The sequence below is a fragment of the Mustela nivalis genome (assembly GCF_964662115.1).
Source record: "Mustela nivalis genome assembly, chromosome: 18".
In the NCBI taxonomy this organism is placed as follows: Eukaryota; Metazoa; Chordata; class Mammalia; order Carnivora; family Mustelidae; genus Mustela; species Mustela nivalis.
In genome coordinates, this window is record NC_139037.1 from 40,803,298 (window position 1) to 40,821,556 (window position 18,259).

Sequence of the window (18,259 nt, forward strand, 5' to 3'; positions counted from 1 at the left end):
AATACTTTTCTGTACTATTCACAATAGCCAATAGGTGGAAAGAACCCAAATATCTATCAATGGGCGAGAAGACAAACAGTGGTACAGCTACACGATGGAATGTTATTCAGCCCCAAAGAGGAAATGGTACCGATACAGGCTACAGCATTGTTGAACTTCACAAGCAATATGTAGAGGAAAAGATGGCAGACACAGAAGACCACACGCTGTATGATCCCATTTGTAGGAAATGTCTGGAATCAGTGAATCCATAGAGATAGACAGCAGGTTCGTGGTTATGGGGGAGGGAGGGTGGGTAATGGGGAATAATAATGAGTATGGGGGCTTTATTCTGGAGTAAGGAAAATATTTTGGAACTACACAGAGGTGGTGGTTGTACAACATTGTGAATATACTGAGTGCTTGCTTTAAAACGGTTATACTTATGCTATATAAAGTTCATCTTAATTAAAAAAAAATTCAGATCATGCATCTTTGGCAGGAATACGCAAGGAGGGTATTTCTGTTCTTCTCATGATGTCCATTCAGGTGACATATGCTTTCTATTTGTCCCATTACCAACGGTGCTTACTTTGGCCACTAGATTAAGGGGGTGTCTACTAGGCTTCTCCTCCATAAGAGTCACTCCTTTTCTCTTTGCCATTAATAGCACTTGTCAGGTAGCTACTTTGAAACTGGATATTGCCTGTCACTTCTAGAATTTTCCATCTGCTCATATATCTGTGTAGGTCAGTGACTTCCTAGCCATTCATTTCTATTCTATTCAAGGGGTTATAATCTGTTACATTCATTACTTATTTTGGTGTTCTAGCTCCAGATCTCACCAGTGGGAGCTCCTTTATGTTGGTTTTGGGCATTCTTTGGACATATCCCATCATTTTTTTAGTACTTTTGCTTACTGGCACAACAGGCCTGTATTTTTCCTGCTTCAGTCCCACAGTCAATCCTTCTGGCAAAGAAAATTAGTTCATTTTAATGGAGAATGGTATTTAGAAACCAAGATATACCGCTAGGATACTCACTGCTATCAGGGTGGTGGTTTTCCCAGACCTTCTTAGTAGCCAAAGCTAGGGAATATATGTGTGCATGTACACATGTATACTCATGCTTTTGTGCACATTATTTCTCTTTATATAGAAAATTGTGAGTTCTTACCGATACTTCCAACTCCATGTCTCGGTCTTCCAACACATGTCTCGGTCTAGTGTTCTGTTCATATCTGAAACTCTCTATTCTAGCAGTGAGAAACATCAGTCCCATAGCCTTAGAGTATCCAGTCCCTGCCCTCCCCACAAATCCTCAGAAGCCTTCCTCATCCAGCTTGGGCTGTGACACATGTGCGAGGTCACACCCCTGCACAGATGCTTCCTTCATCCAGCATGGGTTCACACCCAACCCCTCCCTGCACTGAGCTACTCTCCTGTGCAGACGTCCTTCTCACCTCTCAGGGTGCAAGCTCTTCTTTGGACCACTGCTGTTTCCTCCCTTGCTCAGCTCCACCTACTAAATTTTAGCCTGAAGTGTTCAGGAACGAAAGAGAGAACTCCGATAAAACATCAAGCACAAAAAGCAGATGAACAGACCTTATCCATTCTATATTTACAGCTTTACATTTTGCATGGAAAAAAGATTGTAGAAATTATACAAAAATTATAATTGGCACGGTTGTGGCTTGAAATTATGAAGGCTCTTTTTTCCCCCCTTTTCCAGACTTCCCAAATTATCTGTAATATGGTTATGTTACTTTTCAATTAAAGCATTTCAAGGAAAACATCATTTAAATTGCACTTTCTAAATCATCACAAGCTGCATATAGCATGCATGCTAATGGTCCAAGAAGATGCCCACGATTTTAATAGAAGATCTGGAGAAGAGCTGTTTTATGTTAAAACAAACTGAGATCAGAATATAAAGTTCTCCTGAATTTTAAAAAGAAGACCCGAGTTCCAATTTGGGAGGAGGGGAATGATACTGTTCCCTTCTTCTCCCTGTGTTGTTAGTTTCAAGATCTTGTACTGCCTGGACATCAGGAGGACCTCAAATGGTCTTACTCTAAGTTTCCTCCTTGCCCTGCTTCTATAAATTTCCTTAGCCAGATAACCCTCCTTATCCAAGTGATCCCACACAGTTCCTGTTCATCTCTGATGTCAGTGCTCTACCAGCTCATGGAATTCTTCAAACAAGCTGATCACAACCTCCTGTAGGAACCAGGGGGTACCCTGCTCTGTTGATACTCCGGAGCCCACCTCCCACAGCCCCTGCTTGTTCATTCTGTTCCCTAGTGCAGCTCCCATGTATCCCTGTATGGTATGTGGTGTCCTCCAGGCTACGAGTATATGTGACTATTAAAATGCTATTGATCTCACTTGCCCAGTCTCAGCAGTTGTGTATTCAACCATCCCCACAACCCTAGGGCGGGAAGCCCTCCCTCACCAAAGGGGTAAAGAAGAGGTGATCCAAACACTGCCCTCTAATTACAACTAAATATCCTCTGGAAGTTACTGGAACAGACAATGATTAGAAGACTCTTAAAGCTGGAAAGCAGAAGGTGGACTAGCCAGGGACCTCAGGACTTGAGGAACAAGGATGTAGTCAGTTCCCCAACGACTGGGCACTACAGATTCTTACAATCCAGAACCACCAAGAGGCATAAAAAACCAAAAACAATCAGGAAAGCTGCTTTCACAGGACAAAGGACAAGAAAAAGAAAAGCCCAAGAGAGACCTAATGGGGAGCCCCAGTGGCTGATCTGGGACAGAGGCACCGGCGGGAGGTCCAACCCACCTGCAGCAATCAAAAATCGGTGTAGAAGTTGGTCCACCTGAAGAAGCAGCCTCAGCTGAGCCCTGCATCCACTTACCCTCCACCCAGTGGCAGAAAAAGACCCAGGCCCAGCAGCTTCTGTCCCCATCTCCAAGACTCCAGTTGAAGAGAGTGGCCCTACGCCACTTCCAGGTAGCCCTGGAAATGACCCCAACAGATGACACCAACTGTGTCATCAGAGACTAAGCAGTGGCCCTAGAAGTTCTAGAAGAATTAATCTAGAAGACAAGAATCACAATGGAAGATTTCTGATAACCAAACTGTCAAAAATATATATATGAGAACCTGCATACTTAATCTAAACAGAGTGACTGCCCCCTAAAATAGATTTAAATAGGTCAAGAGTGCCATAACATAATAACCAAAATGTCCAGGATACAATTAAAAATCACTTATCTTATAAATTTAAAAAAAGAAAAAAAAAAAAAGAAAATCACTCATCTTTCCAAAGAATCACAATTTGAGTAAGAAAAGACAACTGACTCCAATACCTAGATCAATAAATGTTGGAAATACCTAACAGGAATTTTATTTTATTTTTAAGATTTTATTTATTTATTTGACAGAGAGACACAGTGAGAGAGGGAGAAGCAGGCTTCCTGCTGAGCAGGGATCCTGATTCAGGGCTCGATCCCAGGACATTGGGATCATGACCTGAGCCAAAGGCAGATGCCCAACAACCGAGCCACCCAGGCGCCCCTTTCATTTCATTTAAAAAATTTTATTTACCCAACAAGAATTTTAAAGCATTATCATAAAAATGCTTCAAGAAACATTTGCAAATTCTCTTGAAACAAAGGGGAAAAAAATCGTAGCAAAAAGTAGCAGTCATTGAAGAGAACCAAATGGAAATTACAAAACTGGAATATACAACTGAAAAGAAAAACCCGCTAGATGGACTCCATAGTAGAATGGAGATGACAGAGGACACAAACAATCAGCTTGAAGACAGATCAATAGAATTTACTCAGTCAAAACAACAGACAGAAAACAGACTGAAAAAGATAACAACAGAGCCTCAGAGTTCTGTGGGACAATAACTAAAGATGTAACATTCATACAATTAGAATCCCAGAAAAGAAGAGAAAGGGTGTGGTACTGAAAAAATATTTGAAGAAATACTATAAAAATAAAAAAATAAAATAAAATAAAAAAATAGGGGCACCTGGATGGCTTGGGCTGTTGAGTGTCTGCCTTCAGTTCAGGTCCTGATCCTGGGGTCCTAGGATGGAACCCTTCCTCTGGTACCCTGCTCAGCAGGGAGTCTGCTTCTCTCTCTGACCCTCCCCCTTGCTTGTGGTCTCTCATGTGCTCTCTCTCTCTCTCTTAAGTGAATCAATAAAAAATCCTTAATAAATAATAAGCCAACCCTGTACAAACACAGAACATAATCAAACTTCTAAAACTAAAGACAAAGAAAAAAACGCTGGAAAGAAATGACACATTACCTGTCAAGGAACATCAACTAGAATGAGAATTTTTTTTTTTCATCTGAAACCATGGGGCCAAAAGTAAGTGGCATAATATTTTTCAAGTACTGAAAGAAAAGAACTGTCAACTTCAGATCCCTACGTCCAGTAAAGCTATCCTTCAGAAATGAAGAAAAAGAGCATTCTTAGATAAGGAAGCTTAGAGAACTTGTTGCTTGCAGATGTATCCTTGAAAGAAGCTCTCCAACCGGAAAGAAGATGATAATAGAAGAAGGCTGAGACATTCAGAAAAGAAAGAAAAAGAATGGAATGGGTAAAAATTAAAGGTAAATACAATAAACTCTCCATTGCCTCATGAGTTTCTTTAATCATATTTTGTGGTTAAAGAACAAGTTATAATACTATCTGATGTGGTGATGTTCAATAGAGAGAGGAAATGCTTACCATCACTATGTTTAAAAAGCCAGGACAGTAAAACAGATGGTTTTTACACTTCACTTGAAGTGGTCAAACATCGACACCAGTAGACTGATACGTTATGTATATACATAGTAATACCTACAGCAACCACAAAGGAAACTATACAAAGCAATATACTCAAAAAAATCATAAAGAAATCAAAATGAAACTAAAAATGTTCAAATAGCCCACAGGAAGGTAAGAACAAAGAAACAGAAGGATGAGAATCAGAGGCAACAAACAGAAAACAAATTATAAAATGACAGACTTAAGCTCTAACATATCAATAAATACTTTAAAAATAAATGTTCTAAATTCACAAATTAAAAGACAGAGATTGACAGAGTATGTGAAAACACAGACACACACACAACCACAATCCAAGGATATGCTGTCTATAAGAAACTGACTTCAAACATAAGGACAGGGAGGTTAAAAATAAAAGGGTGAGGGGCGCCTAGGTGGCTCAGTGGTTTAAGCCGCTGCCGTCGGCTCGGGTCATGGTCTCGGGTTCCTGGGATCGAGTCCTGCATTGGGCTCTCTGCTCAGCGGGGAGCCTGTTTCCCTTCCTCTCTCTCTCTGCCTGCCTCTCTGCCTACTTGTGATATCTTTCTCTCTCTCTGTCAAATAAATAAATAAATAAATCTTTAAAAATAATAAATAAAAGGGTGAAAAAATAGATATCATGCAAACACTAATTTTTTTTTTTTACATTGGCGATGGTTTTTGGATTTAACACCAAAAGCAAGGCAACAAAACCAAAAATAAGCAAGTGGGAATGCATCAAACTAAGAACTTCTGCACACCAAAAGAAACCACCCAACAAAAATGAAAATGTAACCTATGCGATTGGAAGAAAATATTTGCAAATTATATATCCGATAAGGAATTAATGTCCACAATATATAAAGAGCTCATATAACTCAAAAACAAACCAAAAAAAAAAAAACCCCACAAATAATCCAATTAAAAACTGGACCAAGGATCTGAATACACATTTTCTAAAAAAGACATATGACATACAAATGGCCAACATGTATGTGAAAAGGTCCTCAGCATGACTAATTGTCAGGGAAATGCAAATCAAAATAAAAAATGAGATTACCACCTCACACCTGTTAGAATGGCTTTCATCAAAAAGATAAAACAAATGCTGGCAAGGGTACGAAGAAAAGAGAATCCCGTACAATTATTCCCCTGTTGGTAGGATTGTAAACTGGTACAGCCATTATGGAAAACAGTATGGAGGATCCTCAAACAATTAAAAATAGAGCTACCAGGGCACCTGGGTGGCTCAGTGAGTTAAGCGTCTGCCTTTGGCTCAGGTCACGGTCTCAGGGTCCTGGGATCGAGCCCCGCATCAGGCTCTCTGCTCAGTGGGAAGCCTGTTTCCCCCTCTCTGTCTGCCTCTCTGCCTACTTGTGGCCTCTCTCTCTGTTAAATAAATAAATAAAATCTTAAAAAAAAAAAAAAAAAACTACCATATGATCCAGAAATTCTGCTTCTGAGTCTTTATCTGCAGAAAATGAAAACATAAACTCAAAAAGATACAGGCACCCCTATGTTCATTGCAGCATTGTTTACACTAGCCAGGACATGGAAGAAATCTAAGCGTACACTGATGGATAGATGGATAAAGAAAATATGGTGTGGCTATCCGATGGAATATTATTCTGCCATAAAAAAGAATAAAATCTTGTCATTTGTGACAACATGGATGGCACCCCTGAGGGCATTATGCTAAACAAAATAAGTCAGAGAAACACAAATACAATATGATCTCGCTTACATATGGAATCTAAACAAGCAAGCAAAGAAAACACACCAAACTCCTAGATACAAAGAACAGATCCGTGACTGTCAGAGGCACGAGGTGGGGGTGGAGACAATGGGTGAAGGTGGTCCTTCTAGGTATAAACGTCTACTTATAAAATAAATTAGTCCTGAGGATGTAATGTGCAGCAAGGTGATTATAGTTAGTAATACTGTACTGTATGTTTGAAAGTTGTTAAAAGAGTAGATATTAAAAATTCTCATCATAAAAAATAATTTGTGACTATGTGTGGTGACGGATGTTCATTAGACTTTCTGGGAGAACATTTTGCACTATGCATGAATATCAAGTTATTATGTTATACATCTGAAACTAATATAATATTAAATGTTAATTATATCTCAATAAAAATAAAGTGATTGGGGGCACCTGGGTAGCTCAGTGGTTAACCCTCTGCCTTCGGCTCAGGTCATGGTCTCAGGGTCCTGGGATCGAGCTCCGCATCGGGCTCTCTGCTCAAGAGGGAGCCCACTTCCCCCATCCCTCTACCTGTCTCTCTGCCTACTTGTGATCTCTCTCTCTCTGTCAAATAAATACATAAAAGTTCAAAATAAAACTAAATAAAGCGATGGAAGAGATATATCATGCAAACATTAACTTAAAAAAAAAACCATGAGTAGCTATATTAATACTTGATAAAGTAGACTTCAGAGCAAATAAAGTTACTAAGCACAAAGAGTAACATTACTTAATCCACCAGGAAGATCTAGCTATCCTTAATGTATACGCATCAAACAACAGAGCCTGAAAATATATGAAGCAAAAACTGACAGATCTAAAAGAAGAAACAGACAAATTCACAATTATAGCTGGGGACTTTAACACCCAACTCTTTGCACATAATTGACAGCCTAGACAGAATATCAGCAAGGATAACTATGAACCAGCAGGATTTAAATGCCGTGTATAGAACATTCCACCCAACAACAGCAGAACAGTTATTTGTAAGTACCCATGAAGCATTCACCAAGATAGATATCTTGGGTCATAAAACAAACCTTAACAAATTTAAAAGAATTGAAATCATACGGAGTATGTTCTCTGACCATAATGGAACCAACCCAGCAACCAATAACAGAAAGTCCAATAAGAAAATCTCCAAACACTTTGAAATTAAACAACATACTTCTGAATAATCCATGGGCCAAAAGGGAACTCCCCAAAGAAATTTAAAATATACATATAACTGCGTGAAAATGAAAACACAACATTTCAAAATTTGTGAGAGCCAGCCAAAGAAATGATAAGAAGAAAAATTATAGCACTAAATGCTTACATTTAAAAATAGAAGATGTCTCTTCTTGGTTTGAGACATCTTAAACCAACCAGCTAAGCTCCCATCTCAGGAACCTAGGATAAAAATTAAAATTAGGGGCGCCTGGGTGGCTCAGTGGGTTAAGCTGCTGCCTTCAGCTCAGGTCATGATCCCAGAGTTCTGGGATCGAGTCCCACATCGGGCTCTCTGCTCAGCAGGGAGCCTGCTTCCTCCTCTCTCTCTCTGCCTGCCTCTCTGCCTACATGTAATCTCTCTCTGTCAAATAAATAAATAAAATCTTTAAAAAAAATTAAAATTAAAATTAGACAAGTTGGAATGGCAGAAATAAGACATTCTCTATTTGCAGATGACATGTTGCTGGTGAGTAAAATCCCAGAGAATCTACCAAAAAACAAAACAAAACAAAACCAAAAAACCATAAACTTTTAGAACTAATAAAAGAGTTCAGTAAGTTTGCAGGTGATAAGATCAACACATAAAAATCAATTGCATTTCTGTATACTAACAGTGAACAAGTGGAAACCAAAATTTAAAAATGAAATGCCACTTAAAATTGCTCCAAAAAATAAATACCCAGATATCAATCTAGCAAAACATGGCCTGTATAATGAAAATTTTAAAATGCTCACAAAAGAAATCAAAAGATATAAATATGTGGAGAGATGTGCTATGTTCATTGATTGGAAGACTCATCCCAGTAAAATGTTGAATGTAAAAAATATAATGATGTATAAGTTTAATGCAACTCCTATTAAATTCTCAGCAAGGTTTTTTTTGAGAAATACACAAAATTATTTGAAAATTCATAGGGGAAGACACAGGCCCTAGCTTGGCCAAAACTATTGGAAAAAGATTACAGTGGGAGGAAATGTTCTCCTTGAGGTTAAGGTTCACTACATAACTACAGTAATTAAGATAGTGTAACTATTGGCAGAGGGATAGACAAATAGCAGAACAGAGTAGAAAACACAAAATTAGACCCACACAAATATGCCCAACTCATATTTGACACAGGAGAAAAAGCAAATCATTGGAGGGTTTGCCTTTTCAATAAATAGTGTTGGAGCAATTGGACCTTCATAGACAAAAATGGAGAGAGAGAAAAAAATAAATAAACCTTGACTTAAACAGCATTCCTTATACAAACATTAACTCAAAATGGATCATGGACTTAAATGTAAAATGTAAACTTATGAAACATTTAGAAAAAACACAGGAAGAAATGTTTAGGACCCCAGACAAAGCAAAAAGTTCTTAGAATGAAATTAGAAGCATGATCCATAAAATTTGATAAAACGGACCTCATCAAAATTAAAATGAAAAACCTTTGCTCTACATAACACTCAGGATGGAAAAGGCAAACTACAGACTGAAAGAAAATATTTGCAAATTACTAACCTGAACAAAGGACTACTACCTAGAATATATAAAGAACTCCCCAAACTCAACAGTTTAAAAAAAACTCAAAACAATACAATTAAAACTGGAGGAAACGCTTATACAGACATTTCACTGAAAAGGACATACAGATGGCAAATAAGCACTTGAAAGAAAAATCAGGGGGCGCCTGGGTGGCTCAATGGGTTAAAGCCTCTGTCTTCAGCTCAGGTCATGATATCAGGGTCCTGTGTTGGGCTCTCTGCTCAGTGGGGAGCCTGCTTCCCCCACCCACCCCCTGCCTCTCTGCCTACTTGTGATATCTCTCTCTCTCTGTCAAATAAATACATAAATAAAAATCTTTAAAAAAAAATCAGCACTGGATGATCTATGGAATTATTGAATCACTCTAACTACTATAACACTATGTTAACTGTACTGGAATTAAAATGAAAACTTTAAAAAATGCTCAACACAATGCACTGTTAGAGAAATGCCAATTTAAAACACACTGAGATATTACTACACACCTATATTGTATGAATTACTAAAATAAAAATACTGGTGAGTATGTCGCAAATCTGAATGACTCCTACAATGGCTGGTGGGAAAATATGAAATGGTCAGCTACTCTTAAAAGTAGCTTGACGATTCCTTTTTAAAACTAACAGTGAGGGGTGCCTGGGTGGCTCAGTGGGTTAAAGCCTTTGCCTTTGGCTCAGGTCATGATCCTGGGGTCCTGGGATCCAGCCCCGCATCAGGCTCTCTGCTCGGCAGGGAGTCTGCTTCTCCCTCTCTGTCTGCCTGCTTCTCTGCCTACTTGTGATTTCTATCAAATAAATAAATAAAATCTTAAAAAAAAATAAAAAAATAAAACTAGCAGTGGACTTGCCATACAACCCAGCAATTGCCCTCCTGGGCATTTATCCCAGAGAAATGAAAACTTATTTTTATGAATAAATTCATACCTAAGTGTTCATAAAACCTTTGTTCATAAGAGCTCTCCTGCCCCGGGTACCTGCCCACATGTCCTTCAGTGGGTAAATAGTTAAACTTAGATACATCCATCTCATGAAATACTACTCAGCAATGAAAAAGAATGCTCTGTTGAGACACGCAACAACTTGGATGAAACTGAGGAAATTACCTTGGGGGGGGGGGGGAAGAGGAGTTAATCTCCAAAGGATGGTACTGCATGATCCCACTTATATAACATTTTTATACAATAACATAATCATAGAGACCAAAAATAGATTAGTGGCTGCCAGAAGGGATGAAGGGAATGGGGAAGAAAGGTGGGGATGTCTATCAAGGGATAGTTCCAGTGATGATGATAGATGATGTTCACACAGAGCCATTCATGCGATAAAATGGCCTACACACACACACACACACACACACACACACACGTGCATTTATAACTGGTGAGGTCTGAACAACTCTGTGCATGGTACCAGCATCAGTTTCCCAGGGTTCCATTAAATAAAGTCATGGAAGATCCCATCTCTGGGGGAACTCAAGGAAGCATAGGCAGGCCTGCCCTATGCACTTCCTTGCAACTTCCTGTGACTCTGTAATTATTTCAAAATAAACTCATTATAATGGGGTGCCTGGGTGGCTCAGTGGGTTAAAGCCTCTGCCTTCGGTTCGGGTGGTGGTCCCAGAGTCCTGGGATCGAGCCCCGCATTGGGCTCTCTGCTCAGCAGGGAGCCTGCTTTCCCCCCCCTCTCTCTGTCTGCCTCTCTGCCTACTTGTGATCTCTGCCTGTCAAATAAATAAATAAAATCTTAAAAAATAAATAAATAAATAAATAAATAAATAAATAAATAAATAAATAAATAAAAATAAAAAATAAAATAGAAACGAAAACTTGAGGCTTTGGGCCCATTCTGCATAGCCTGGGCCTTCTCCTCAGACTTCGGGAGGCTTGTCTCCCTGCTCTGTCTCCTGATCCGGGAGGAGCTCTCTGTTTCATCCATGCCCCTGGCATAGCCCCTGGGAGGGGCTCCGGAAATGTCTCCTGAATAAACTCACGTGACTCCAATGCTGCAAACATGGAAAGAACATCAAACGGAGTCTGTCTCTTTGGCATTTCCAGTAAAGGCCCGCAAGGGCCAGGAGCACAGAGCTGAGGGGCTGGGGGTGCAGCGGGTTCATCATCCATTTTCCTAGAAGGCGGGTGAAGGAGGGGTTGCGTCAGACACCAGGTGAGGCCAAAGACCCAGAAAAGTCAGGGTGGGCAATGAGCGTGTCTGGAGAGGCAAGAAGGGGTGGTGGGGTTTGCCACCACGGAGCCTGGAGAGAAGCTGGAGGCTCCCCATAGACACCCATTTTCGGGTTCTAGCCGTGGGAAACGTCCCCAAAGGGGCGTCCTTCTGGCTTCCGGTCCCCATCCGGTGAACCCAGGGGCTCATGCCCAGGCTGTGGGGGGCCGGGAGCAGCCTTTTTGGCATTCTCTCCATCTTCTCTCTTCCCCATCATGGCACACACCACCTTCTTTCACTTCTTCCAGTTACAAAACAAGATCTCCAGCACACACGTAGCAGTAAATGCAAGCAGGCATGGAGGAAATGAGAGTAGGGGATCTGAGCGGACCTTTCACAGGGGCTCAGCGCACGGGACCTCCTGAATTGTAAACAGACCTGCTCTGGGGGACCTTCCACATGCATCTCAGTCCTTGGCACCCATGGAGGGCCTGTCTCTGGCCCCCCCGGCAGGGACAGGGAGCATATCCTCACCTTCTCTGCTCACAGTGACTGTTTTAGAGATGGAAATGCTACCCACGCGCCTGCAGAAGGAATTCTACTATATGCATGGGAGATCTGCTTCTGCTGGAACTGCTGGCAACTTCCTCGCCTCTGGAAAAGCCTACAAAGGAAACAGATGCCCAGGAGAGAGAGCTGAGGGCTGGGGGAGGAGTCTGAGACCTGACGAGGGTCTCCCCTCCTGCCTCTAGCCGTGTCTGAAGCAGCCCGCCCCACTGCCCCTGGGCTTTTCAGTTATTTGAGCAAACATATTTCCTGTTCTGTCTTAAGGCAGTTTGAACTGGGGAACTGGGTTTATTTTTTTGCCTTGCAACATAGAGTCCTGACTGATAAAAGGATTATCTGCACTAGTATTGTCATGGGCCCCGTTTAGCCAGCCAAACATGATGTAAATGTGGATTTCCAGGAACACATCCACTGCCTAACATGATAGGGGAAACTCCCCATCACTATGAGAAACTAGGAGATGGAGTGAGACCAGCCCTCAGGTTCGTGCAAAGGGAAATCTCATCTGAGGAGTGGAGAGGGAGCAGAACTGAGTGGGACAATGTTAATGATACCTTCTCAGAATTTCAGAGACGAAAGATGAGGGTGAGTTTGAGGCAGTCATTAAAACTTCTAAGAAATATATTCAGACTTTGGAATCTCCAGTTCAGGATTTAGGATTCCCCCCTGCCCCCCAGTGGTCCAAGGAAGATAGGTAAGAAACAGAAAAAAATGGTAAAGATCTAACTAACATTCATAATTTTGAGGGGTGATTTCACCTAAAAAGGAAGCAAGACGTCATGGAAATAGAATACTCTGGAGACAGAAGGATTCTTGGAAATGAAAAATAGATTTTTTTTTCTATGAATCAATGAGAAGAGAACAGGCAAGTTTGAAAAAGAACATAATTATAAGCCAATCCTATTCATGAACATATACATAAAAATACTGATAAAATGTTATAAACTGAGTGAAGCAGTGTAAAATCCATCATAACCAATAACATATGGGAGGTTTATCATTAGAAAAATATTGATGCGGGATGCCTGGCTGTCTCAGTCAGTTAAGCATCTGCCTTCAGCTCAGGTCATGATCTCAGGGTCCTGGGATCAAGTCCTGCCCGCATCCATCTCCTTACTCAGCAGGGAACCTGTTTCTCTGTCTGCCTGCCACTCTCCCTGCTTGTGCTCTCTCTCTCTCTCTCTGACAAATAAATGAATAAAAATTTAATAAAGAAAAATATTGGGGCACCTGGGTGACTCAGTTGGTTAAGTGACTGCCTTCTGCTCAGGTCGTGATTCCGTAGTCCCAGGATCGAGTCCCACATCAGGCTCACTGCTCGGCAGGGAGTCTGCTTCTCCCTCTGATCTCTCTCCTCTCATGCTCTCTCTCTCTCTCTCTCTCCCACATAAATAAATAAAATCTTTTAAAAGATTGATGCAATTAACTAAAAATAGATTAAAGAAAAAAAGAGGGGCACCTGGGTGGCTCAGTGGGTTAAGCTGCTGCCTTCAGCTCAGGTCATGATCTTGGGGTCCCGGGATCGAGTCCTGCATTGGGCTTTCTGCTCGGCAGGGAGCCTGCTTCCTGCTTCCTCCTTTCTCTCTCTCTCTCTGCCTGTTTGTGATCTTTGTCTGTCAAATAAATAAATAAAATCTTAAAAAAAAAAAAAAGAATTTTGGGGCGCCTGGGTGGCTCAGTGGGTTAAAGCCTCTGCTTTCGGCTCAGGTCATGATCCCAGGGTCCTGGGATCGAGCCCCGCATCGGGCTCTCTGCTCAGCGGGGAGCCTGCTTCCTCCTCTCTCTCTGTCTGCCTCTCTGCCTACTTGTGATCTCTGTCTGTCAAATAAATAAATAAATCTTAAAAAAAATAATAAATAAAGAAAAAAAGAAACACATGATCACTTCAACAGATGCAGAAAAAGCATTGGATAAAACTCTATATGCACTTATTATAAAAATCAGGGTAAAAGAAACTACAGCAGAGTCGCCTGGGTGGCTCAGTGGGTTAAAGCCTCTGCCTTCAGCTCAGGTCATGATCCCAGGATCCTGGGATTGGGCCCCGCATCGGGCTCTCTTCTCAGCAGGGAGCCTGCTTCCCCCTCTCTCTCTGCCTGCCTCTCTGCCTACTTGTGATCTCTGTCTGTCAAATAAATAAATAAAATATTTTAAAAAAAGAAACTATAGCAAAAACCTACAGCAAACATTATACCTAACAGTAAAATCCCAGAAATTTTTCCTTTAATGTCAGAAATGTGGGCACCTGGGTGGCTCAGTCCGTTGAGCATCTACCTTTGGCTCAGGTCATGATCCCAGGGTCCTGGGATGGAGACCCACGTCCAGCTCTCTGCTCAGTGGGGAGTCTGCATCTATCTCTCCTTCCCCCTGCTCATTTTCTCTCTCTCTCTCTCTCATAAATAAATAAATAAAATATTAAAAAATAAAATCTGAAACATGATGAGGATGCTTATTATCTCCGATCCTGTTTAACCCTGCACTATCAGTTTTAGCCACCTCAGTAAGAAAAGAGAAAAGAAGTAAAAGGACTGGAGATATTATAATTATCTACATGGGGATAAAAGCTGGAAACAAGCAGAACTAATGAGAGAGTTTACCAAACTTGCTGTAAACCTATTTGATATACAAAGATGGCAAGACTTGATGCCAGCAACACACCATTAGGAAAAGTAACTTTTTAAAATCCCTTTTAAAACCACAACAAAAACCTCAAAGTACATAGGGATAAAATCAACCAAACACATGCAGGATATTTATGGAGAAAAATTTTACAGAAGGACATAATAAAATACTTTTAAAAATGGAAAGATATATGCAGTGTTCATTGAGGAAAAGATGGTATCGTGAAAACACTGAATTTTCCCATATAACCATATAAACACAATGTATTTCAATTAAAATGCCAACATTTTTAGTGTGCAATTTGAAACATTGATCTTAGAAGTTACGTAGAAAAGCAGAAGGTAACCAATAGACAAAAAAATTATCAACAACAAAAACAACAGAGAACTAGGGCTTGCCCTACCAGAAATCAAGGCTTATTACAAAGTTATGGTAATTAAATCAGTAAGTACTAGCCCAAGGTAGTAAAGAAGAACCAAAGGAGAAAAACTGAATGAACTGATGAATGTAAATATAAAAACTTGGCGTATGATGGAAGTGACTTTAAAATGAGTGGGGAAAAGGAATTATTCAGTAAGTGTTATTGGGACTACTGGCTACGTGTACAGAAAAAAATAAAATCACCTCCCCCTACCATTTCATGCTATATATAAAAATAAATTCCAGAAGGACTGAAGTCCTAAGTGTAAAAAGCAAAATGTAAAATCTTTTCAAAGGACGATATAGGTGAATGTCTGCTTCTGGTCATTATACATCATAAATAATGAGAAGACTGGACAAAATATATGAATCAACTGTTTTCTGACATTGAACAACAAGCAGTGAAGGTCTGTAGTGTCTGAAAGAAAGGAAACAAATGAAGTGGGGTCTTATGATCACTTTGGCTTCCTGCTTGGAGGCTCCCTCTGGACTCTGCCACAGGGGAAAGAATTCAAACAGAGCGTGGCACTCCTATTCAATCGAGAAGACAGAGACAGAGTTCAGAGAGGCTAAGGGGTACTGGAGTTTGCAGTGCACAACACAGAAGAGGAAAGAGATTTGCACAGAAAAACTCTAGAAATATGCATAGGCATCCTCTTCAGTTTTTAGTTGCAACTAACTGATGCATAGAGTGAGACTCAAAGAGGCTGGGTAAGGAAAAACTAATAGGAAAAGAGCAACTACCAGGAAGCATTAAGTGGAATAATTCCATACAGAGAGCAATAAGTGGAACACTTCTCTCCCAGAGAGCTTGGAGATGTTGGCATTCTAACAGGCAGAATGAAGAGAATTTACTGAACACTGAGGCCATTCTGTAGATACCCCAGAAGGAAAATGGTGTGATATTAAAGCTGAACTAGCCTGAGCGTAAAGACTCCTACAGACCCACCCTAATAAATTGTAAACACATGCTTCAAATGATTCACAGGTTACTTAGTTGGCTGACAAAACAAAACTTAACTCTCTTTAAAAGAAGACCACAAAATCCAGTCACTAAATGATGTCTAGCATCCAAAAAAAAAAAAATTACTAGACATGTGAAAATGTGATCTACAACCATGAGTGGAATGAGTCAATACAACAGAAACAACAAAGATGATAAATCTATTAGATAGAACAATTTAAACAGTTATTTTTTAAAAGTCAAGAGTTTGATGAGAATATAATGAGACTATGGAATATATAAAAAGAAGAACCAAATACAACTTCTGAAAATGAAAAATAGACATTTTAAATGATTTCGTTAGATGAGATTAAAATCAGAAGACACCAAAGAAGATAAAAATGGGCAAACATGAAGACATAGGATTTGAATGCATAGAATAGCAGGAAAAAAAAGCAGAAAGTAAAAGCACTAAAAAAAAAAAACAAAAAACAAAAAAAAAAAACAGACTCCTAGAGACCTGTGGAACAATATCAAGCACGCACACATCTATACACACAAACAAATAAGGAAGAGGAGGAGGAACTTTTTTGGGGGAAATAATGATCCCTTGAATCCCAGATTTGATGAAAAGTGTCCACCTCTGCATAGAAGAATCTCAAAAAGCCCAAACAGAATAAGCATAAATAAATCATAATTCAATAGTTGAAACAAGTGATGCAGTAACTCTTTATTTGTTTATTTATTTATTTATTTAAAGGCACACTATAACTTTACATATAGAGATTACAAAGATAGTAGTTAATGCTGGCTTCTGGTCAGAAACAATGTGATCAAGAAGAAAATGCATTAACATCCTTGAATGCTGAAATAAAGAAATGTCAGTTTCTAATTATACATCCAACAAGGCAATCTTCAAAACTGTTCATCTGAATCTGTCTTTATTTTACTTTAATTTTGAAGGTTACCTTGCTGGATATAGAATTACACATTGATCTTTTTTTCTCTCCGCATTTCAGAGAATATGTCACTAGCAGACCTTCATCTCAAGAAATGGTAAAAGAAGTTCAACAGCTGGAGGAATATGACACTAATTGGAAATCTGACTAACACAAAGGAGGGAAGAGAGGCAGAAAAGATAAACAGGTTGATAAATATACGCCCTCCTTTTTCTTGTTTTTTTAAAAAACTTCTTTAAAAGATATTTGACTTTTTAAAAAAGATTTTATTTCTTTCACAGACAGAGATCACAAGAAGGCAGAGAGGCAGGCAGAAAGAGGAGGAAGCAGGCTCCCCGCTGAGCAGAGAGCCCCATGTGGGGCTCAATCCCAGGACCCTGAGATCATCACCTGAGTCGAAGGCAGATGCTTTTACCCACTGAGCCACCCAGGTGCCCCCACCTTTTTTTTTTAATATTTTATTTATTTGACAGACAGAGATCACAAGTAGGCAGAGAGGCAGGCAGAGAGGCAGGCAGAGAGGAGGAAGCAAAAAGATATTTGACATTTTTTAAAGATTTTATTTATTTATTTGAGAGAGAGTGAGAGAGAGCATGAGAGCGGAGAAGGTCAGAAGGAGACGCAGACTCTCCGCAAGGCTGGGTGCCCAATGTGGGACTAGACCCTGGGACTCAAGGACCATGACCTGAGCCAGAGGCAGTGGCTTAGCCAACCGAGCCATCGAGATGCCCAAGATATTTGACATTTAAAGCAGAATTTGAGGTATATAACATATGCAGAAGTAAATTATATGAAAACAATTGTACAAAGCACAGGAAGTGGTAAAAAGAAAGTATGGTATTGTACTTTGTATTATGCATACACAATGCATAGTTCTTACATTGTACACAAAATAGTTTAATATCACTTGAAGCCATACTGTATAAGATGCACAAAATAAACCCTAGAACAGGACAAAAAAATTAAAATGAATAAGTGTAGTTAACCAGCCAATATAGAGTAGAGTAATAAAGATACTTAATCGAAAAGAAGACAGGAGAGATGAATAAGAGAACAATGAATATGGAGCAAAAAGAAAACAAATAGTAGATGGTAGACTTAAACCCAATCATATCAATAATTACTTTAAATATAAATGGTCTAAACATTAAAAGGCAGAGATTGTCATACTGGATAAAAAAGCAAGATAGAATTACATGCTGGTTAAGAAACACCAAATATAAAAACACATACAGGTTAAAAGTGAAAAAAGAGAAAAGAAAAATACGTATATCATTCAAATACACGTAAAAAACCCGAAGTATCTACATTAATATCATATAATGTAGAGAATATTATTGCAGAGAAA